Source organism: Thamnophis elegans, chromosome 11, assembly GCF_009769535.1.
Source record: "Thamnophis elegans isolate rThaEle1 chromosome 11, rThaEle1.pri, whole genome shotgun sequence".
Taxonomy (NCBI): Eukaryota; Metazoa; Chordata; class Lepidosauria; order Squamata; family Colubridae; genus Thamnophis; species Thamnophis elegans.
The window spans coordinates 61402711-61427610 of NC_045551.1; the positions used below are offsets into that span (position 1 = coordinate 61402711).

The following is a 24900-nucleotide window of genomic DNA, read 5'->3' on the forward strand; positions in this document are numbered from 1 at the left end:
TTCAATCGGGTGTGATATTTTAGACACCCCTAGAAGCTCTTTCATTTGAGAAGGGTAGCAGTGGTCTCCCTTCTTCCTTGGTTGGAACCCAGCACTCTTATTGGTGCACTTCATGTCCAATTTTTCACACCCAGAGAAAACAACAGAAATGTGCTCCTACAGGTTCTTTGTATTGAGAATAAGATCTAAAACTATTTGAAACTGGGTTCCTTGTGAGGTTCTTTGAAGAAGTAAGTAGTAGTGTATTGTGTGTTCTTACTAAACTTCGGGAAAGTTCTAAAGGTGTTACAAAGGAAGTTCCAGGCTTAGGAAGGAATTGTAAATTTAACCATAGAAGTGAGTAAGCCTTTATAGCAGGGGTACCCAAACTTGGCAACTTTAAGACTTGTGGCTTTCAACTCCCAGAATTCTCCAGACAGCAGAGCTGGCTGGAAAATTATGAGAGATGAATTATGGGAGGTGATGTCGTAGCTAGTTGACATGAGATAAGTCTTACAGTTGCCAAGTTTAGAGACCTCTGCTTTATAGATTAGGGATGTGATGGCTCAGTGTCTAAGACACCGAGCTTGTAGATCAGAAAGGTCGGTAGTTTGGCAGTTCAAATCCCTAGTGCCATGTAACGGAGTGATCTCCCGTTACTTGTCAGGGCTTCTGCCAACCTAGCAGTTTGAAAGCATGTAAAAATGCAAATAGAAAAATAGGAACCACCTTTGGTGGGAAGGTAACAGTGTTCCTTGCTCCTTCGGCGTTTAGTCATGCCGGCCACATGACCACAGAGATAACTTTGGACAACGCTGGCTCTTCCACTTTGAATTGAAGATAAGCACCACCCCCTAGAGTCAGGAAGGACTAGCACATATGTGTGAAGGGAACATTTACATTTAAGCCTTTATAGAAAATCTGTTCCTACCAATTCAAGGTATACTACTCAATAAACAATGCTTCCTTCTTCTTAGGAAGCAGCAGGGACAGATTCTGGACCAAGCTATGCTAAATTTTCTGCCATTTATAAAGTCTTAATGCCTTCTTTGCCAAATATCTTCAGGCAGGAACTTACAGAAACAAGGACAATGGGTTTTCGAGTGACCTAAAAGGAGACAGAACCATTAGTGCCAGCATATCTTATCTGTCCCCTGAATGACTCACTGGCATTTATCTCCATTTAGTAAAGATTGATTAAAGTTCTTACTCGTAGCTAGGTGACATGAGACAAATTTAAAGACAAAGGGTGACAAGTGAGAGAAGGAATGGAATTTGCCATGCTTATTTTTCTCCCTTATTATTATAGTCATCAAACCGATGTAGGTCATCCTTACAGGCTTAAATAAAAATGGAGCCGAGGTGGTGCAGTGGTTAAATGCAGCACTGCAGGCTACTTCAGCTGACTGCAGTTCGGCAGTTTGGCTGTTCAAATCTCACCGGCTCAAGGTTGACTCAGCCTTCCATCCTTCCGAGGTGGGTAAAATGAGGACCCGGATTGTTGGGGCAATATGCTGACTCTGTAAACTGCTTAGAGAGGGTTGAAAGCCCTATGAAGCAATATATAAGTCTAACTGCTATTGCTATTGCTATAACTGCTAGTGTTTCCATTCCTTGATCCTTCCCGATGGCTTGGAAGTTTGCCGAAGGATAATCTTTTCTCCTGTGGACCTCCCAGGATTCAGAGATGTGGGAGTCAGTCACTTCTTCCAGCTTACCAGAAGGAAGGGGCCAAAACTACCATGCAGTCAATTCTCCATCCCTTAATCTACTAGGAGCCATTTGGTAAAATCTCCTATTACCCACTCTAAGGGAAAATTGAATTTATTCCAAGAGATTTGCATATTGGCTAATTTGGTCATCCAAACAATGGATTCAAAAATTAGTTTGTTTTCAGTAGGTGATACTAATGATTTAATCAGTCAATTATGTATCCTAGTGCTGATGAATTGTATCTCCATTCTTCAAAATATTTTAATGAAGATATACCACGAGATGAAGAGATAGTCAGGAAGATACTAGATTGTGCCGAAATTGATAGATTGACATTGAAAATTAAACAGAGAGAAGAAGTAGAATATTATCAAAGGTGGAATCTATTTTACCAATGCTTGGAAAAATGGGGTGGAGATTAAGAATATAAATTTGTATTCTTAAGCAAATTAAATACCCAGACAACCCAATGTTTAATAAGCACTAAGAAATGTATTTAATAAAAGGTCATTTAAGAAAAAAAAAGTAAAGGCAGCTTTGCTATTGAGGAAAAGGCACAGTTCTTACATTGCTAAAAAAAAAGATCTAGGAATACTACTTCCTCAAGCATAGATGTAAAGAATGGCAGTGTGAGCATGGAGGAATAATTTATACAAGCTATAGGTGAGCTGAGTTTATAGATTCTTGTATTATGCTGAAGGTGGCGCAGTGGTTAGGGTGCAGTACTGCGGGCCACTTCAGCTGACTGTTATCTGCAGTTCAGCAGTTCAAATCTCACCGGCTCAAGGTTGATTCAGCTTTCCATCCTTCCAAGGTGGGTGAAATGAGGACCCAGACTGTGGGGGCGATATGCTGACTCTGTAAACCGCTTAGAGAGGGCTGAAAGCCCTATGAAGCGGTATATAAGTCTAACTGCTATTGCTATTGCTATAAACAATAGATGTTGAAAATATTTTGATTATGAAAAGATTTTCTGTGAATCCCTTGGTGTTTCTGAGCTTGGTTATTTGCTTGTAGACATTTTAGTACAAGTCTAGACAACATTAGCCCTGGTTAGTGTGGGGTTTTTTCCTTGTTTATACACAATAGCTTGCCCTGCCAATGTTGGGTGTGGTATGATTTTCTCCTTGGTAGTTTTGTGGGTAGACTATTGTTTTCTGCTTGATTATTTGTCTGGTGTTAATTTCTACCTTAACTGAATTTTGGCTGCAAGAGAAGATGTGCTTTGGTCTTTTCGTTTACTTCTTACATTTTTTTAAAAAAAATGGTCTCTATTGAATGGGGTTTATCTCAATGTGTTGTTGTTGTTGTTGTTTATTAGTTTTGTATGCCACCCACTCCCAAAGGACTCCGGGCGGCTCACAATAAACAGAGAAAGGGAAATAAATAAGACAATACAAAGAATTTAAAAATGCACAACATTCACAATTGAGGCGGGGCTGGATATTTCAACAGCCCCCAGCCTCTCGGAACAGCCAGGACTTGGTAGCTTTACGGAAGGCCGGGAGGGTAGTAAGGGTCCGAATCTCCACGGGGAGCTCATTCCAGAGGGCCAGAGCAGCAACAGAGAATGCTCTCCCCCAGGGGGTTGCCAGCCGACATTGGCTGGCCAATGGAACCCGGAGAAGGCCAAGCCTGTGAGATAGAATCGGTCTTTGGGAGGTAATTGGCAGGAAGCAGACTCTCAGGTACCCAGGTCCGATGCCATGCAGGGCTTTATAAGTAAAGACATGTGGCTATTGATGGCTGTTTTGTCCCAATGCCAAACTTCAAGAAACTTCCTAGCATATTTTGATTTAGATACCATTAGAATATTTTGGAGTCATAACTTTCTCTTGCAGAGAAAGATGTGTTATCATAGAGAAATGGGTTGTTTTATATATATTTATTTTTTATTAGAGTTGTTTTCAAACTAAGAAAAAAACTAATATTAACTAATAAAAAGTCAGGAAATAAAAATCAAACAGAAACCTAAAACTGCAAAAAAGTGTGTTTGGGAGGGGGGAGAGAAAATATAAATACAGAAAAGAAATATATATATAAAGAAGCACCTTCCAATTAATCAGTGGAACAGCTTCCCTTCAGACCTTCAGACCAACATCCAACTGGTTGTTGGTTCATCCCTGGACACTTTTAAAAAGAATCTGGTCAGCCATTTGTCTGAAATGGCATAGAACAGGGTTAAGCAAACTTAAACCCTCAAAGAGTCATTTGGACCCATTTCCCACAGAAAAGGAAACACCAGGAGCCACATTTGACATCTGAAATGAAGATAACACTGCATATATCATTTTTTTAAAAATCTTTATGCAATGTAGAAAAAAAAACTATAGTGTGTTGCATTTATGAAATCAATGAACTGCTACAGAGAACACAAATTTTTATTTCTGCATGCAACAAAAATATTTTGAACTCTGAAAAAAAAGATGGGTCAAAAATCTCAATAAAGCTCATGCGCTGGTGGGTGTCGCACATGGGTGGTTATATTTGAGTGTCAGGGAACCAGAGTAGAGGGATAAAAGAGCCACATGCGGCTCCAGAGCTGCAGGTTGACACACCCCTGGTATAGGATCTCTTGCTTGAACAGAAGATTGGACTAGAAGACCTTCAAGGTCCCTTCCATCACTGTTATTGTTAGTTTTTGTAATATTAACAGAAAGCCATGAAAACTATAGGCAATGAAAGTTTAGAGATAGATCCAGGCAAATTTATAGAAGCAAATTAGGATGAGAAAAACTAAAGCAATTTGTTTTAATTTTGTAAAGCTGCTGTACAAATCCTTTGAAAGACATGCTTTGCAGCATGTAGAAGATGATTATTTTGGTTTTTCTCAAGCTCATTCCATTGCTTTGAAAACTGCTCCAAGCTGCCAGTATGTGTATAGATATTCACATCTCCTTGCTTTGCCCTTGTGTGTTGCAAAGCACCTCTGTCAAAATGTACCTCTTTCAAAAGATTTCCACAGCCCTGGTGGGAACCAGAGAAACAATACAGCGCCAACCAGCAGCGGCTGAAGAAATGCGGAAATGACACAATTTCTCAGTGCCACTTCTTCAGAGAAGAAAGACATTCACGTGTCCGTATTTAACATGTTGCGATTGATCAGTCTTGCTCAAAAGTAAAGGATTTCTGAGAAGTTCCTGTGATCCCATAACTATCATATGTGGACAAATGAAGGACATATTTTTTCTTCTTCTTCTTCTTCTTCCCTTTCTTTTGAAGATGTTCTTGGCATTCCAGCAAGTGAAAGACAACTGAGTATTGTTCCAGGGGAAATTGCTGAAATCCCTGCACAGCATGCCAACGCCAGTTTGCCTGGAAAGCATGTCCATATTTTGTGTAGAATTATCTTTCAAGATAGCACCAGAAAAAAATGATCAGATACCACCATTTCCATGCAGTGCTTAGAAAATCTCTCTTGCCTAACCTAATTTAGCTGGGGTAAGGGAATATTCCCCATGCACACATGTGTGGGAGGGCAGGGGTGTGTCGCATACGCAGTACATTTCAGCACATGATGACAAAAAGGTTAGCTGTCACTGCTCTAGATGTTAGAAGCTAAAAAATCTGGGGGTGCTTCAACACACAGCCAGTCCTACCAATGAAATGGGTTAGATATAATGTGTTGTAAGGATTGCCCTCTGCAATAAATTCCATATTCAATATTTAAAGCCAGATTTGTGGAAACCGAGGTGCCTACTTAATATTGATTACCATATTTTTATGAGAACTTACTTTGATAGCAGATCAGATTTGATTTTTTTTTATTAGAAAGTTCTAAATTCATTGGAAGGACACAGGTTGTTCTCTCGTTAACAAGTATCCCATCATGCTTTTATTTCTCTTATGCTGTTTTTTTTTAAATGTCTTTTATTGCGCAGTATATGTCATTCCATCCTCACTTTAATGTTAAGAAAAAATTTAAAAACACTTCAGTTCTGTGAGAAAATCATCTATTTTGAGTCTTTACCTTGGCTGGCATCTCACATTGCTCTTGAGTAGTTGACACTATAATTATTTAATTAATATTGTGTGTGTGTGTTTTGTGTGTTTGTGTATGTATGTATGTATGTGTGTGTGTGTGTGTGTGTGTGTATACACACACACACACACACACATACATACACACACACATACATCGTACATACATACATACATACATACATACATTCTTTTGATCCCCCAAATAACCACTACATATATATACATAAATAGATATACATAGATTAGATAGATAGATAGATAGATAGATAGATAGATAGATAGATAGATAGATAGATAGAGACAGACAGATATAGAGATAGATGATAGATAGATAGATAGATAGATAGATAGATCTAGATCTAGATCTATCTATCTATCTATCTATCTATCTATCTATCTATCTATCTATCTATCTATCTATAGAGAGAAAGAGAAAGAGAGAGAGAGACAGACAGACAGAAAGACAGAGAGACAGAGACAGAGAGAGACAGAGTTTGGCAGAAGTGAGATTTAGTGTTGGCTTTACTGTATCTCAGGGTTGATCCCATTTGAAAAATACACATCCCACCTTGGTAATATCTAAACAGAAGAAACATACAGTGAGATTAAGAGCTAATCCTGTACTTCACAACTGTCTTGATATTAGTTAATTCTTTGAATTCCTCAGCACTAAAGCGATATTGAAAAGATGAAGATCTTATCTCCATGTGATCCTCTCTGAGTCGCACAGAAAGGTTTTACAGAATAAAAATTCCATCAGGAAATCTAATTTACAGCAATTAAACTATGATTACTTTCAATGTCTTTGAATATTAGTAGCTCGGGTCAATAGTTATGTCGCTGGTTTGAGCTCTGAGCTTGGCAATGGGGTTGCAAACTTTTCATCCCCATTTGAGGGGACATCTTCATTCAGTGTGCTTTGGATTGTGCTTGTCTGGGGGAGCAAAAGGCCAGTGCTCTCCCAGACAAGTACAAGCCAGAGTACACAGAAGATGTCCCCTCAAATGGGGATGAAAGTCAGAAGTGAAATGCTACTGGTTCAGGCTGGTTCGCCCGAACCGGTAGTAAAAATACTACTGATTCACCTGAACCAGTGATGGGTTTCAAAAATTTTTCGAACCTACTCTGTGAGTGTTGCCTCCTTTGTGGGAGTGGCTTGTTGGCCATGTGACCTGGTGGGAGTGGCTTGCCGGCCATGTGTTTTCTCTCTCTCTCTCGCTCCCTCTCTTTCCTTCCTTTTGTCTCTCTGTCCCTTTTTCCTTTTTTTATTTCATCTCTCTCTCACTTTTTCTTTCTTTTTTCTTTTTTCTTTATTTCTTTCTTCCTTTCTTTCTCTTTCTTTTTCTCTCTGTGCGTGAGTCTGTCTGTCTGTCTGTCTGTCTGTGTGTATGAGTGGTGGATTTCAAAAATATTTGGAACCTCTTCTGTAGGTGTGGCCTGCTTTCTGGTGGAACCTCTTCTAACCGGTTCAGTAGATTTGACAAACCGGTTCTACCAAACTGGTGCGAACTGGTAGGAACCCACCTCTGACCTGAACCAATAGTTAAAAAAATGGTTTAAAAATGTTTCAACAATCAGCTGTACCGGTTCGAGAGAACTGGTAGTTAAAAAATGCTAAAAAGGTAAAAAAAAGTTGGACATGCACCAAGTCACATGACCTCCTCCCCCCAATCACCAGGCCATGCCCACCAAGCCACGCCAACAGAATCAGTAGGGGAAAATTTTGAATTTCACACTGGATGAAATGTTTGCAACCAAATTGCCGAGCTCGGAGCTCAAACCAACAACTTAATTATCACTTTCAACCTATTGTAGGGAAAGTTGATTCTTCCTCCCCCACTTTATAAGCCTCAAATCGTAGCTTGGCCTCATTTAAATGGCCTAGCATATGTGTGCTTCACCAAAGGGGCATAATTAAAGTGCTTTTTTTTGCTTTCCATGCAAGAAAATTGAGGGCTTCATTTACATCCTGAGAAGTTAGTGTGTTGTTTCTAATTTACTGGTGATTACAACTTGAGCATGGCTGGCATCGGATCATCTTTAGTCTGAACAATTCTAATGGATCCCTTCTGTCTTCTGGAAATTTTCCCAGTTTTTACTTTTCCTTCATTGAAGGTCCTCATTCAACATCAAAACAATCCCATGGTTCATCAATGTTCCTCTCTTTGTATTTATATATTTTTTTCTATAACTATCTAACCACTCTAAACCTCTGATCAAAAAGTGCAAGCAAGGGGAAAAATATAGAAAAGGGGGAAAAAAAGAAATGAAGGATCTTCCGATTTTCTTTACAACAGTTGAAAATACCCTTGGGAAAAAGAACTTAGTGTTCATTGCCAGTAACAGAATAACAGAATACAGAGTTGGAAGAGATATCTTCTAGTCGTACCTCCTGCTGAAGCAGGAAACTCTTATACCATTTCAGACAAATGGTTGTCCAAACTCTTCTTACAAATGTCCAGTGATGGAGCACCCATAACTTCTGGAGCCAAGTCATTACACTGGTTAATTGTTCTCACTGTCAGCAAATTTCTCCTTAGTTCTCAGTTGCTATTCCCCTTGATTAGTCTCCATCCATTGCTTCTTGTCCTGCCTTCAGATGCTTTGGAGAATAGGTTGAACACCCCCCCCTCCGGTTCTTTGTGGCAGCCCCTTCAATAGTGGAACATTTCACCCCATGTCCTTTTTTCCAATTAAATTGGAAATGTAGCATGAAAATGAAAAGACACATAATATGTAGCTCTGCATATCATGATAGAGGAAGTAAAGATTCTCATGCTAACCACAGGTAAGTTTAAACTGATCTTCTGCTTTGTATCCAGGCTATCACAAGTTGGTGCTCTAAAGATAAAGTCTAAGACATTTTTATGCTGTCCGGTGTCCTATTAGTTACTTCTATTATTATATGGGACACAGTGGCTCAGTGGCTAAGATGCTGTGCTTGTCGATCAGAAAGGATGGCAGTTCAGCAGTTCGAATCCCTAGTGCAGAGTAACAGAGTGAGCTCCCGTTACTTCTCCCAGCTTCTGCCAACCTAGCAGTCCGAAAGCATGTAAAAATGCAAGTGGAAAAATGAGCCACTTTTAGTGGGAAGGTAACAGCGTTCTGTGCACCTTCAGCATTTAGTTATGACAGCCATATGACCATGGAGACTTCTTCAGATAGGGCTGGCTCTTTGGCTTAGAAACAGAGATGAGCATTACCCCCTAGAATCAGAAATGACTAGCACACATGTGCTGGAGAACCTTTACCTTTATCTATTCCTGATGTATTTTCAATTTGACTTTAAAAATAAATTGATTTATCCCTATATCTTTTCCTTTTAAATTTAAAGAGGTAAGTTGGATGTATTACGGTGAGATTAGATAGGTAGGTAGGTACGAAAGTCGGTATGTATGTATGTATGTATGTATGTATGTATGTATGTATGTAGATGATTGATAGATAGATAGATAGATAGATAGATAGATAGATAGACAGACAGACAGACAGACAGACAGACAGACAGAGGATAGAAAGATAGATGATATACAGATACATAGTTAGATACATAGATAGATAGATGATAGATAGATAGATAGATAGATAGATAGATAGATAGATAGATGATAGATAGATAGATAGATAGATGATAGATAGATGATGATAGATAGATAGATAGATAGATAGATAGATAGATAGATAGATAGATAGATAGATAGATAGATAGATAGATAGATAGATAGATAGATAGATAGATAGATTGATGGGTAAATAGATATATAGATGATAGATAGATAGATAGATAGATAGATAGATAGATAGATAGATAGATAGATAGACAGACAGACAGACAGACAGACAGACAGATGATAGATAGATAGATGATATATAGATACATAGTTAGATACATAGATAGATAGATGATAGATAGATAGATAGATAGATAGATAGATAGACAGACAGACAGACAGACAGACAGACAGACAGACAGATGATAGATAGATTGATGATATATAGATACATAGTTAGATACATAGATAGATAGATAGATAGATAGATAGATAGATAGATAGATAGATAGATAGATAGATAGATAGATAGATAGATAGATAGATGATAGATTGATGGGTAAATAGATATAGATGATAGATAGATAGATAGATAGATAGATAGATAGATAGATAGATAGATAGATAGATAGATAGATAGACAGACAGACAGACAGACAGACAGACAGACAGACAGACAGATGATAGATAGATAGATAGATGATATATAGATACATAGTTAGATACATAGATAGATAGATAGATAGATAGATAGATAGATAGATAGATAGATAGATAGATAGACAGACAGACAGACAGACAGACAGATGATAGATAGATTGATGATATATAGATACATAGTTAGATACATAGATAGATAGATGATAGATAGATAGATAGACAGATAGATGATAGATAGATGATAGATAGATAGATAGATAGATAGATAGATAGATAGATAGATAGATAGATAGATAGATAGATAGATGATAGATTGATGGGTAAATAGATATAGATGATAGATATATAGATAGATAGATAGATAGATAGATAGATAGATGATAGATAGATAGATAGATAGATAGATAGATAGATAGATAGATAGACAGACAGACAGACAGACAGACAGACAGACAGACAGACAGAAAAAGACACAAACACACTTTGAATTCTTATTAAGACTATAAATACCAAAGTGTCACTGTGCAAAATCAGAATGGAAAACACTAATTTAATAATTGTAAACTGTGTGCTCAACATAGTTGATTAATTTGCTCTGTTGTGGCAGCCTTATTTTGTTTTTAATTTTAGATCTTCGTGTATTTTATCTTCAGCTAAATATTATTATAAATTCTGACACAGGAGCAATTTGCATAACAATTGGCCACAAGGAGTAATTCATTAATATGCAACAAAGTACTAATCTACCAAGTGCCTGGAGCTATTGTAAGCTTCATTTTACTTTTAGATGGAAATCTGTTAGAGTGGAAATATAACTATGTATAATGTTACTAATCAGTCCCAGGGAATACTTGAACTGAAATATCTAATATTTAAAAAAAGTCCTTCCTGACCTATAGCCTCACCTTGATTTGTCCGGTATTTTTTTTTAAAAAAAGCTACTTTTAACCACTTTGTTTTTGAAGCATTTGAAAAAAAAAATCTGAATAGTTCAACATTAGATTAGCAGCAGAAATCCTGGGCTCAATTGTGGTCAAAAACTACCTGCATAACAATAGCAATAGCACTTAGACGTATATACCGCTTCACAGTGCTTTTACAGCCCTCTCTAATGGTTTACAGAGTCAGAATGTTGCCCCCAACAATCTGAGTTCTCATTTTACCGACCTCTGAAGGATAGAAAGCGGAGTCAACCTTGAGCCTGGTGACACTTGAACTGCCAAATTGCAGGCAGCCAGTAGAAGTAGCCTACTGTATTGCACTCTAACCACTGCACCACCATGGCTCAAGCAATCGCTATCCATCTATCCCATCTCAAGGTGTCCATTTAAATAGAATAGAATAGAATAGAATAGAATAACAGAGTTGGAAGGGACCTTGAAGGTTTTCTACTCCAATCCGCTGTTTAGGGATTTGAACCATCAAACTGCTGACCTTTTGATTGGCAAGCTCAGTGTCTTAGCCACTGCATCTCACCTTGATCTGTCTGCCTTTCTTTCTTTCTTTCTTTCTTTCTTTCTGTATTTCTTTCTTTCTTTCTTTCTTTCTTTCTTTCTTCCTTCATTCATTCCTTCCTTCCTTCCTTCCTTCCTTCCTACCTCCCTATCTATCTATCTATCTATCTATCTATCTATCTATCTATCTATCTATCTATCATCTATCTATCTTTCTATCTATCATCTATCTGTCTACCTGTCTACCTGTCTACCTGTCTACCTGTCTACCTGTCTACCTGTCTATTTGTCTGTCTGTCTGTCTGTCTGTCTGTCTATCTATCTATCTATCTATCTATCTATCTATCTATCTATCTATCTATCTATCTATCTATCTATCTATCTATCTATCATCTATCCCCTTTGGGTGTGTACATATGTGCACAGATATTCACATATAATGGAGAAGGTTCTAGACATGCCTCTTGAACCAGCAATGCAACATATTTACTAGCAGATATGCAATAGTTTTAATCTCGCCCCATTGACCGGTGTTAGGAATGTGCAGGTGTGAATTATTCATTTGAATGTTGCTCAAGAACATGCACTCCTTTTAAGCATATCAATCAGCAGCAGTAGATTTTTCTTGCCCTTGCTGTCCTCTGGCCAGCTGGGGAATCTTACTCCATGAGACCAAACCAGATCTAGCTCTGCAGGATGTGAGAAATATCTCTCGTGGTCTGTAGGGAGCTTGAGATGGCTGTATAGGAAAACAGAACTAATTAGCCAGCAACAAGCAAATCCCATTAGGAGGGTAGGTAAAACAGGCAGAAGGAAACAGGAAATGTTAAATGGTTGTTCATTCAAAGTAGGCACGAGCGTGACAAGGAGGGGAGGGCGTGTTACAAATTGTCTTTTTCTTTCCTTTGGTGGAAAGAATGGCTGATGGTATGAATGAAAACAGCACAGCAATGGTGGGATTCAAATAATTTAACAACCAGTTCTCTGCCCTTATGACCAGCTGGGTAGGCGTGGCTCAGTGGTCATGTGACTGCATGGGCGTAGCCATCTCAATGTCATTCATGTCGATGGGCACTTCGCCTTAGCTGTTACAATGTAATAAGGATTAACCGGAGAAGCGGTTTCTGTAAGCAGGGCAATACAGATTAGGCTAGAAACAACACCAGAATGTTTCCTTCCTGCCTTCCTTAAAGGATTAGCCCTGTGAATTGGGGAAAAACAAAAGGAGATTTCTTCCAATAACTGGTTCTCCGAACTGCTTAGAAAGTTAAGAACTGGTTCTCCCGAATAGGTGAAAACTGGCTGAATCCCACCACTGCAGTACAGGAGGGAACTCTGCTTATCATTTTAAAAAACTTTTATTTTTAAAAAATCAGGACATCTTTTATTGAAAGTACAGTTTGGAAATACAGTGCTAATCATAGCACCTTGTTTGTTGTTTTCCTCTTCTAAATTTAGGTGCGTCTTATAGTCAGATGTGTTTTATTATCCAAAAAAACGCTGTAATTCTTGAAATAAGGAAATAATTATAATGAATTGATCAGACCTAAACACCCTAATCCCCCCCCAAAAAAAAGTTCCCCTTCCTATTCAAACTGGGCATGAATTGGACCAAGAGAGAAATTGTTAGCTAGGCCTAATTGGGAACAAATGTGGCACATTTTTATAACCTTAACTAATTAATTGCCAGCCTCCCTCTGCATCAGGCGTGTCAAACTCATGTTGTCAGGGTGGCATCATGTTTCAAGTTTCAAGTTTAATTTTATTTATAGGCCGCCCAATCCCGGAGGACTCCAGGCGGCTTACAGAGGGGGGGAAATAAAATAAAATAAATAAAAATAAAATAAACAAGTTAATGTATCGGAATTTTTATCCCCTTGGCTAAACCGAGCATGGGCGTGGCCAGCATGTGATGTATCTGGCTGGGAGTTTGACAGTCCTGTTCTACATCCTTTAAAATGATAGGCAAATGTGACCCGAATTCTTCTCTGTAAAAATCCCAACTCTGTAAGCACACAGGGGATTTTGTGATGGTTATCATGCGACTGGCCAATCCAATTTTACCTGGCATGGGATTTGAGGAGCTTGGACATCCTGTGGGAATTTCTGCTCTGATCGCCTCAGGGAACCCCAGCAAGAAAGCAGTGAGGAATTTAGAACTGAAAACATTTCAGAGGTTGGAAGCAACCAGAAAGGTTGCTGAGCAGGCAAAAAGAAACAGTAGTTTGCAAGAATCATCTCTTGTAAGAGATCAGGGTTGTTTTTCCCTCACACGTGGCATGCAATTTTCAGTGATGGGTTATTTGCACCAAATCTGCTCAAAACTTTTCCCAATGGAAAGCCAAATGGGTCGTTGAATGTCTAGAGGTAGGAAGACATATTAAATGATTCCACAGAATCCTGTATCGGATTCACACCTTTCATGGTGTCTGCCATTATAAATGGAGTATAATATTCTCCCTAAGGTGTGACTACAGGGTCCCATGTTAAACTGCAGATCACATCATAACCAGGGCATATACCAGTTCAGTATCATCTATATCCATCTCCATCTCCATCTCCATCTCCATCTCCATCTCCATCTCCATCTCCATCTCCATCTCCATCTCCATCTCCATCTCCATCCATCCATCCATCCATCCATCCATCCATCCATCCATCCACCCACCCACCCACCTACCTACCTACCTACCTACCTATCTACCTACCTACCTACCTACCTACCTACCTACCTACCTACTGTGTGTGTGTCTATCTCTATCTCTATCTCTATCTCAATCTCTATCTCTATCTCTATCTCTATCTCTATCTCTATCTCTATCTCTATCTCTATCTCTATCTCTATCTCTATCTCTATCTCTATCTCTATCTCTATCTCTCTATCTATCTATCATCTATCTATCTATCTATCTATCTATCTATCTATCTATCTATCTATCTACATCTACATCTACATCTACATCTACATCTACATCTACATCTACATCTACATCTACATCTACATCTATATCTATATCTATCTATCTATATCTATCTCTATCTATCTATCTATCTATCTATCTATCTATCTATCTATCTATCTATCTATATCTATATCTACATCTACATCTACATCTACATCTACATCTACATCTACATCTACATCTATCTATCTCTATCTCTATCTATCTATCTATCTATCTATCTATCTATCTATCTATCTATCTATCTATCTATAATGTTAATATATCATATTAACAATGCTGCACTTCAATGATTAGATGGTGTAGACATTGGTGTCTGAATATAGATCTTTTTTTTAACATTCATACTTTATTTTTTTTAATCTTGGCAAAAGGTTTATATTGTAAGTTTGTTCCATGGATCAGTGGTGAATTTCAAATTATTTTACTACCGGTTCTGTGGGCATGGCTTGGTGGGTGTGGCAGAGGAAGGATACTGCAAAATCCCCATTCCGTCCCCATGCTTGGGGGAAGGATATTTTCAAATCTCCATTCCCACCCTACTCTGGGGCCAGCCAGGGGTGGTAGTTGCCAGTTCTCCAAACTATACTCAAAATTTCTCCTACCGGTTCTCCAGAACCTGCTGAATTTCACCCCTGCCATGTATGATATGCCATATACTAAATAAATAAATTGTCAACTCCTAAATTTGCCATAGTGAGGAAAGTGGGGGAGCACATTCCAAACATACTTTCAGCTTTTGGGTAATCTGATTTGGATCTCAGATTACCACAGCAGATTTGGGAGGGATGCACTTCATTGGGGAATGTGATTCATGACTCAGACTGAGGGGCGGGAAGGAACAGGGGGTTCAGCTATAATTCAAATAAGGCTAAGATCTGACTATGAAAAGGTCTTGCCAAAATAAATGCTCCCAATAAATGACTAATTTTCTTTTGAAGTTTGGCTCGATACTCATGAATCAATTAGGGCATTTTTTTTTGGAAACCTGACATAAGTATTGGTACCTTTCTGAAAGTTGGGTTTTCACAATGCTTCTAACTCTATTGGAAAGCTTATGTGAGTGTTGGGAGTATGTATCTGAAGAGCTGTGGGTTTTCATTTAGTTTCTATGGAACATTGGGGAATATAGAGCAAGCATACATGACCATCATTCAACAATCAAACCATTGCTTTTCTGGAGATAAAGATGTTTGGCATTCCAGTCTATCTATTTCTCTTCTCCTCTCCCTCTCTCTCTCTCCCTCTCCCTCACTGCTTCTTCCTCCTTTTCTGTTCTGCCCAGCACTTTTGCAACTTATGCTAGCTATTTTTTCCTCTCCTGGAACAAGAACACATTCTCAATGGGAGTCATTTCTCTTTTGGCCCTACTGTGTTTGGGGGGAATGTTTGTGATGGCTGACCGATAGCTTTCTGCCTAGGTTATCTACCACATTTCATTCTGAATGCAGAGGAAACTCATTTGCAAGATGATCTAATTAGCAGCCAGCTTGATCAATGAAATTTTCAAAGGAGTGGCTGGCTAGCCTGTTCCTGGTCTGCAAAAGGTATTGTTCCCAGCAGCTGGTGTCATCTACTTCAAATGTGGACCAGATGCCGCTATGTAAAATAATCCTTCATTAAACAAAATTAAATACCCAACTAAATTGATAGCCTTGATGTTGTCACCTGCCTATGGAGCGGAGATAATCCTTGATAGATTTTATAGTCATTTTAAGGGAGGAAGAAAAAAAAGTTGCAACTGATACATCTGAAATAAGATTACGTTCCCTTTCAATTGACTTAAAGCTAGAAAGATGTTCTTGAATATTGTTTTAATTGTCTCAGCCTAAGCCGCCAACGGCAACATTTTTGTTAACCTCTAGTGAGAAGTTGGTGATGTAAAAGGTATTTGTTCAAAGGGACAGATGGTTGAGTAGTGGTTGTAAATGTTCAGTCACTGTTATGTTGATGGGAAATACTGAGCTACACGGTATTTGTGTTCCTGAGATGAACCTTCCGAAGGAAATACATCCTAAATACCCACTGAGTTAAGAATGTGCCATCTTGAAATGAGTGAGATTTATCTTTGAGTAGAACTGTGATGTAAACATACAATATACGGTTCTCAATTCTAGGTGCTTGGTCCTATCTGAACTGGGTTGTTTTCTTGCAGATGTCTCATTACCCAAATGACCTGGAGATGGTCAATTTTCTGAATTGGTCTGCAGATGTTGGAGATCACCTTTGACTTCCTACACTGCTTACCGTTTGAATAGTAACTCAATCATATTACCAGTGAAGACTGGTAGGTAGATATCTCCTCAGGATCTAGGTAAGGAGAAGGTAAAGGTAAAGGAGCCCCTACTGATTTTACTCTGCTGGTATAAACTTACTTTAGGGGACAGTATCCATCTCGATTTCAAAGCCACTGATCCAGCGCTGTCCAAAAATGTTATCACAGTCATGTGGCCTGCACAACATCATGTTGCTATGTGGAGTATGTGGTGAATCACAGAAAGCTGTTACCTTCCCACTGAAGTGATACCTATTCATCTACTTGCATTTGCACATTTTCGAACAGCTAGGTTGGCAGGAGATGGGGCGAGAACAGGAGCTCGCCCCATCACACAGTACTCGGGTCTGGAACCTGGGCTGTCGACTTTGAATAATACAAGATTAAGAAGAGATACCATGAAACCCCCTGGTAGGATAATATTTATTTATTTATTTTTAAAAAAACCACCATTCAGCAAAAATATCTATAACTCATTGTGGCCATTGTAAAACAGCTAATCAAATTGTCCCACCAAAGATACTATGCATTCAGTGGCTTTATTGTTGTTGGGTACAAGCACAAGGTGTATATCTTGCCACATAAAAGTCATATTTTATGAGAGCCAATAGGCATGATTCTTACAGCTCACATAATTCAGGGAGAGCCAAATGCAAAGGCAATGGAAGGCAACATCAAATCCCTGATAGGGAAACCTATTATCACAAACCTGCAGTGGGTTTCACATTTTGTTCCCACTAATACACCACATGCCCGCTTCGCGGGCGCACATGTCTTTTCTGTGCATGTGCCTGGTGTTCTCCACACGAGCTTTTCTCGCATGTTCCCGGCCTCAAAAACATGCCTAAATAGGACAGCATAAATCCAGGGTGTGTTGTGGAGGCCCTCACCCATGATTTACACTACCGGTTCAGGCAAATTGGTCCGAATACCACCTCTGTCACAAACCCAAATCTCTGACCTAAGGTTGCAGAAGACTTGTTCCTCTCCTTCTCCACAGCATGTATTTGCTTTTAGTTTTCCTTCATTTTCTGCTAATGTCTTTTTTTAATTATTCTGCTTAAAAAATGCTTTGCGGGCCAGTTCTCCAGGTGGTCCATCCAGTGTATATTTCTAACTGTAGTTTGGCATGAACAAGAGACATCAGCAGGGCTATTATCTTCCCATCTACTTGGACTTAAGCCCCACTGAGCTCAGTGGATGTTATGCTCATATAATGTTGTAGTCTAAAAAAATATTGATGAACATCGTAAAGCTCTGAGATAGAATTAGCGCTTCTTTAAACTCTCGGAGTGAGAGGATGCGTGAGTTTGCGAAAGAAGATAATCCAATCCAAGGGAACATTCTTACACATTATGGAGGGTAGACCCTGTTTTTTGATACAATTTCAAAAAGCTCCTCCAAAAGAGAAGTTGTCGGTCTTCGTTTCTCCGCCGGAAAATTGTGCGCCATCTTTTCTATAATGAGCACCTCCAGTGTTTTATCTGTGAATGAACCTCTGCTAATCCTTCCTTTCCAAGTCCCTTCAGAAAACAGAGCAATTTGTTTGGCGATTGGCTGGCTGAATTTATTGTATCATGCTTTTGGCAAGTTTCAGAGGGAATTATATCAAGAACGATAATGAGTTAGATACTTGCAAGATTGCAGGCACTCTTGGGGGACCTCCAGCCCATTTTCTTTGTTAATCTGATATGTGTTTTTCTTCCCGTGCTCCACAAAGTGGTTTGTGCACACCAAGGACAAAATTTAAGTTCTGAACTAATCAACTCTTAAGAGGCAGAGTCCTGGCTAATTATAATTTCCCCCGGCTTTCCTTTTCCCTCCCTTTGCAATCGCAGTAACAGTTTTTACACCTTGTCAGGCATTCAGGAACTTCCATCTGTGCATTTGTGAAATAAACCCATCTGTACAGCTGATTAAAAAATTGGATGCCATCCACATTCTGCCTGGGCCCCGAACGAGAAACGCTGAAGCCGTTGCTCTTATAAGGGTTGGTTATGGAACGCAACGTCGAAGCTAATGCTGACGGGATCCCCATTTTAATGCACTCGTTCAAATTTAATAATAGTCTGAAATGAAGACATGAAAACATTAAGTCAGACCAATTAAAAAGACTCCACACATTTGTGTTTACGGTTGTTTTTCTTGATGCCGTACCTCTATTATTGCTACTATCCTGTTTCCCTGAAAATAATGTTGAAAATAAGCCACTGCCATGAGGCCAGGCAGTTGTTTGGGCTGTGGGGGCCCTGAGATAAGCCAGTGCTGGGCAGTTGAGGCAGCTTCACACACCCCTCATGGCAGTGGCACTGGCACACTACATGACAGTGGTGGGTTTCAAATAATTTAACAACCGGTTCTCTGCCCTAATGACCAGCAGGGTAGGTGGGGCTTGGTGGTCATGTTATGGGTGGGCATGGCCAACTCATGTTGATGGGTGCTTCACCTTAGCTGTTACAATGTAATAAGGGTTAACCAGAGAGGCAGTTTCTGTAAGCAGGGCAATAAAGATTAGACTAGAAACAACACCAGAATGCTTCCTTCCTGCCTTCCTTACAGGATTAGCCCTGTAAAGTGGAAAAAGACAAAATGAGATTTCTTCCAACAACCGGTTCTCCGAACTGCTTAGAAAGTTACCAACCGGTTCTCCTGAATAGGTGCGAACCGGCTGAATCCCACCACTGCTACATGACCTCTTACCCTGCCACAAGCAAGGAGAGGAAGTGGTCCCTGAAAATTATCCCTAGTGCTTATTTTGGTGGCCAAAAGAAAATACAACCCAGCTTTATTTTCAGGAAAACATGGTATTTACAACTGAGATGAAGAAGTCAAGGTAATGATATTTTATTACCTTTTAAAGTCGTTTTATTTCATTCATTCTCTTTTGCTTCTGAACTTTCTCCAGAAGAGAGAAAAGAGAGAGAGATTCCTAGAGACATCTTCCTAAGTTACAATATGTGAGCGATATTATTTACTAATCATTCTGGCCAAAACACAGCATAGATATCAAATCATCTGATCTGGGAATTCAAACATCTACCAGGCCATGTCTACAATTCACCTGCAAATCTTGAAAGGCGTTAGACAAATCACAATTAATCCAGGAGTTTATTTCTATGAAGATACGCCTGCCGTGTGGATCCCACTGCTACTTTCTGCATATCAGAAGGGCGGAAATAATATTAACAGGTCAAATAAATGAAATCGATACTATAGTTTTATATTGATTGGAGTGTGTTAGTAAAAATGCATAAACCTAGCAAATACTGGCATGATTAATACTGTTGCTATGAAAGGGTGCCATCAGTAATAACAAACTATTTCAGTGCAGTTCCCTAAACTTCGTTCAGAATTGTTTCAATAGTTTCAGTTCATCCCAACAGCATGGCAAAGTTTGCGCAAGTGATTTGTCTGCATGTAGCTTCCTCAGGGGTGGTATTGACTTAACTTCCGTGCTGGTTTGCAAATTTGAACGTGCGCGCATGTACTCCACCTTCTGTGCATGCGCTTTGACTTAAAAAAAGGCCTAACTGGGATGCCGTACAGTTGGGGTGAGTGGGCGAGACCACCCACGATTTCTGCTACTGATTCGGGCAAACTGGTCACAACTGGCAGAATACCTACTTTAAGCTTCTTCCGTCAGAACTATTTTCAGATACATCTTCTCTCAGTAGTGAAAATGCTTGAATTTCATCTTAGATAAATGGGGGGAAAAGAAGTGTGGCTGTAATGACTACCCCAGGAGGTATCCCCAGTTTTCTCTCCAGATGTCAGCTCAGAGGAAATGAACATGTTGCTCCCACCATCGCTCCCCTCTCTGTGCTGTGCTAAATACTTGCATTTATTTGTCTGTAGGTATGTATGGTGGCTCAGTGGCTAAGACCCTGAGCTTGCTGATCAGAAAGGTCGGCAGTTCAGCAGTTTGAATCCCGAGCGCCACATGACGGAGTTATCTTTGGTGGGAAGGTAACAGTATTCCATGCGCCTTTGGCGTTTAGTTATGTCGGCCACATGACCATGGAGAGGTCTTTGGACAGCACTGGCTCTTCAGCTTTGAAATGAAGATGAGCACACACACCCCCTAGAGTCGGGAACGACTAGCACATATGTGCGAGGGTGGTTCCTATTTTTCTACTTGCATTTTTACATGCTTTTGAACTGCTAGGTTGGCAGAAGCTGAGACAAGTAACGGGAGCTCACTCCATTACACGGCCCTAGGGATTCAAACCGCCAAACTGCCAACCTTTCTGATCGACAAGCCAGCATAATCGTAATAGTAAGGGCATTATAATTTCATAAAAATTAATTTTCCAAAGAGGAAACCCAGAATTAGTCTCTGAAATCACGTGAGTTAGCATTCACAGCTCCAGCTGAATTCAGAAGGACTGCACACACAAACACAAGCACACACACACACACATATTGTACCCTGTGCATTGAACTGCATCCATTTCCCATCCCAGCTGCAACTGTGTCTTTTTAATGTTAAGCAAAGGGCTGCAGGTGAGACTTTATACATATGAACATGATATTTGGATGGGTAAATACTCTAGTAATTATACACAACAGAATTGGAGCCCACTGAGTACCGAGCATTTGAATATGGTCTTTCAGATATAAGCACAGTATTAACAACAGTGCGTCACTTGGTGTATTGTGGCATCTCCTCTGTGAGTTTTTAAACAAGAGGCCCAAAGCTGAACAATACCCTTATGACTGATACTTGGCTTAACTTAATAAATATAGCTGCTTCACATATTAAGCATGTGACTCAATCTATAAATGAAACGTCTACGTAACTTGTTTCCTATTATATTGTTTGATAGGTTATTTGTTAAAAAGATCTGAAACGTCTCCCTTATCCGCTTCCCTCACTTCCATCCCAGATGCCAAATGTAATGCTCAGTTTCTCTACTTCCTCAACATTTGCTTAGAGATTGGCCCATCAGCAGGCAGTATGTCAAATCATGTTCATATAGGTAAGGGCTCAGTGAATTATATCATAATAATATAAGTAAACACTTAGCAATGCATACCATGCATTCAAGTGTATACCTGCCTCAATAACAGTAAGTACAAGAGGGGTTTTGGAATCCTAGTGGACAATTGCCATATTTTGGAGTATAAGATGCACCGGAGTATAAGATGCATCAAGGTTTTGAAGAGGCAAATTTTTAAAAAGTAGGTAGGTAGATAAAGGGATAGAGAGAGAGAGAAAGTGAGAGAACTACAGTAGGTAGGTAGGGAGAGAGAGAGAATAGTTAGGTAGGTAGATAAAGGGAGAGAGAGAGAGAGAGAGAGAGAGAGAGAGAGAGAGAGAGAGAAATACAGTAGGTAGGTAGGTAGGTAGGTAGGTAGGTAGAGGGATATAGAGAGAAATATAGGTTGGTAGCAGTAGTCTCTTTCTGAGAGAGAAAAATACAGTAGATAGGTAGGGAGAGAGAGACAGAAGATAGGTTGGTAGCAGTGGTAGGTTTCAAAAAATTGTAAAACCTCTTCTGTAGGTGTGGCCTGCTTTGTGGGAGTGGCTGGGAGTGGATTGCCAGCCATGTGACTGGGTGGGCATGGCCAACTTGTAAAATGTGGTGAAACTCACTTAACAACTCTCTTGCTTAGCAACCACAAAGGTTGGCTCAGAAACTCTGGCATTTGAAGCACGCAAGTCTTAAAGCTGTCAATTAGAAGACCCTTGCACCCCTAACCCTTTAGGGGGAAAAGTCGAGGGGTGTTCAAACTTGACAGCTTTAAGACTTGTGGACTTCAACTCCCAGAATTCCTCCTCTCGCTCTTCATCTTGAACTGACAGGAACCCACCCCTGGTTGGTAGGTAGAGGGATAGAGAGAAATACAGTAGAGAGGTAGGGAGAGAGAGTAAATAGGTACGTAGGTAGATAGAGGGGGAGAGAGAGAGAATACAGTAGGTAGGGAGGGAGGGAGAGAGAGTAGGTAGATAGGTAGATGTTTCCAGGTGTATTTATCCATATGCTGGAAAAGGAAATCTCTGACAATCTGAAGCACCTAAGACTTTGTTTCTGCTGGTACAGCACTTGCTCAATCTAATTCTCATCAATCAGTTAAAGAGCTTTCCAAAAGGAGAAAAAAAAACCTTTTTGCACTCTGAAAACCTTCCAAAAATGGCCCATTTTTTGTGAAAATTGGCTCTTTTTTTAAAAAAAAAGGCATAAATAGCCTTGGGGGGCTTGCAGAGTCCTCGGGGGGGGGGGGCAAAAATGAGCAAAAAATGGCCCATTCTTTGCAAAAATGGGCCCGTTTTTTGTCAAAGAAATTGCATGCATAGCTTATGGAGGCTTAAAGAGTGCTGGGGGCTGGGAGGGGCAAAAAACAGCTTGGTTTTTGTTTATTTCTGCCCTCCACAGTCCCCAGGAGCTCTCTGAAAGCCTCCATAAGGCTATGCACAGCCATTTTGGGGAAGGGGGCGGGGCTTTGGGAGGCAAAAAATGCTGTATAAAAATGTATAAGATGCACCTAGATTTTCAGCCTCTTTGAGGAAAAAAGGTGTGTCTTATACTCCGAAAAATGTGGTACTTAAATATGAAACGGCAGCGTGCTATAGCTGCCAATTAGTATTTTTTTAATAAAATGATTTATCACAATTTTTTTTCTGTACACTGAGAGCTTATGCACCAAAAACAAATTCCTTGTGTGTCCAATCACACTTGGCCAATACAGAATTCTATCCTATCCTATCCTATCCTATCCTATTTTTCATTCCATTATTCTGTTCTGTTCTATTCTGTTCTGTTCTGTTCTACTGTACCCTACCCTACCCTACCCTATTCTATTCTATTCTATTCTTTGCCAGTGCAGTCCTAGACTGTGTAAACAGAGGTATAGAATCAAGATCACATGAAGTGTTAATACCCCTTTCTAATGCCTTGGTAAGACAACACTTGGAATATTGCATCCAGTTTTGGTCACCACAATATAAAAAAGATGTTGAGATTGTAGAAAGAGTGCAGAGAACAACAACAAAGATGATTAGGAGACTGGAGGCTAAAATATACAAAGCACAATAGCATGAATTCAGGTATGTCTATTTTAATGAAAAGAAAGACCAGGGGTAATATGATAACAGTGTTCCAATATCTAAGAGGTTACTATAAAGAAGAGGGGGTCAACTTATATTCCAAAGCACCTGAAGGCAGAACAAAAAGCAATGGGTGGAAACTAATCAAGGAAAGAACCAACCTAGAACTTTCTGACAGAACAATTTATCAGTGGAACAACTTGCCTCCAGAAGTTGTAGGTACTCAAACACTGGAGGTTTTTAAGAAGAGATTGGACAACCATTGAAATGCTATTGGGTCTCCTGCTTGTGCAGGGGGTTGGACTAGAAAATCTCCAAGGTCTCTTCCAACTTTGCTATTCTGTTACTTCTGCAAGATGCAGATGACATGACCAACTTGGGAAGAGCTGAACAGAAAGTAGTGATAAGGAATAATTTCCAGCAATTTTGTAGATCATTCCGTATTGCTCTTTCCCCCCTCCAAACTATCAACCTAGTTACTTCTGCAGTATATGACTTTTTTATTTATTTAGCATTCAGTCTGTCCTCCTCTTAATGGGGGAATATAAAAAGACACAATGGAAGAGATAATAGATGCTTTTTTAGAATCACAATGGCATGAACTAGTTTGACTCATCAAGTGCCTCACCATTTGTGGGACTATCTCATGACATCAACAACACTGCGCTGGTAGATAAATATAAAGAGATACACAAGCTCACTGTTTAACCACGTAAAAGAATACAAACCAGACAGGTTGACTGTCTAAAATTGAACGCACTGACAAATGTAATGGTGCATTATTTTTACTTCCCTCTGTTTTTAACAAAATTCAGATGGGTAACTCTTGTTAGTTGAAAGCAGTTTGTGGGTCTCATCTGAGCTCATTAATGCTTCAGTACATTGGCAGAAGCCTGGTTGATAGTTATTGATTCATGAGTTAGTGCCTACAGAATGTATCCACAAGCACTGAGCCTTTAACAATCCTGTCTTGTAACACAAAACTCTAGTAAATACTTATGTTTTTATTGTGTTCTTGCTGTGAAGATTCAGTAAATGTGGGCAGTTCTTGTCCTTTATTTTTGTACAGTTAATAATCTGTGGGGTTAGAGATGCTCTCAGACCTTGGTTAGCAATAGCAATAGCAGTTAGACTTATATACTGCTTGATAGGGCTTTCAGCCCTCCCTAAGCGGTTTACAGAGTCAGCATATTGCCCCCAACAACAATCCGGGTCCTCATTTTACCCACCTCGGAAGGATGGAAGGCTGAGTCAACCTTGAGCCGGTGAGAGT

General features: G+C 39.5%; 1 protein-coding gene across 1 annotated transcript in view; it reads left to right on the forward strand.

Annotated features, from left to right (window-relative positions):
• The window catches only part of PCDH9 (protocadherin 9), a 944671-nt gene that overhangs the window by 509642 nt on the left and 410129 nt on the right, over nt 1–24900 (forward strand). The window lies entirely within an intron of this gene.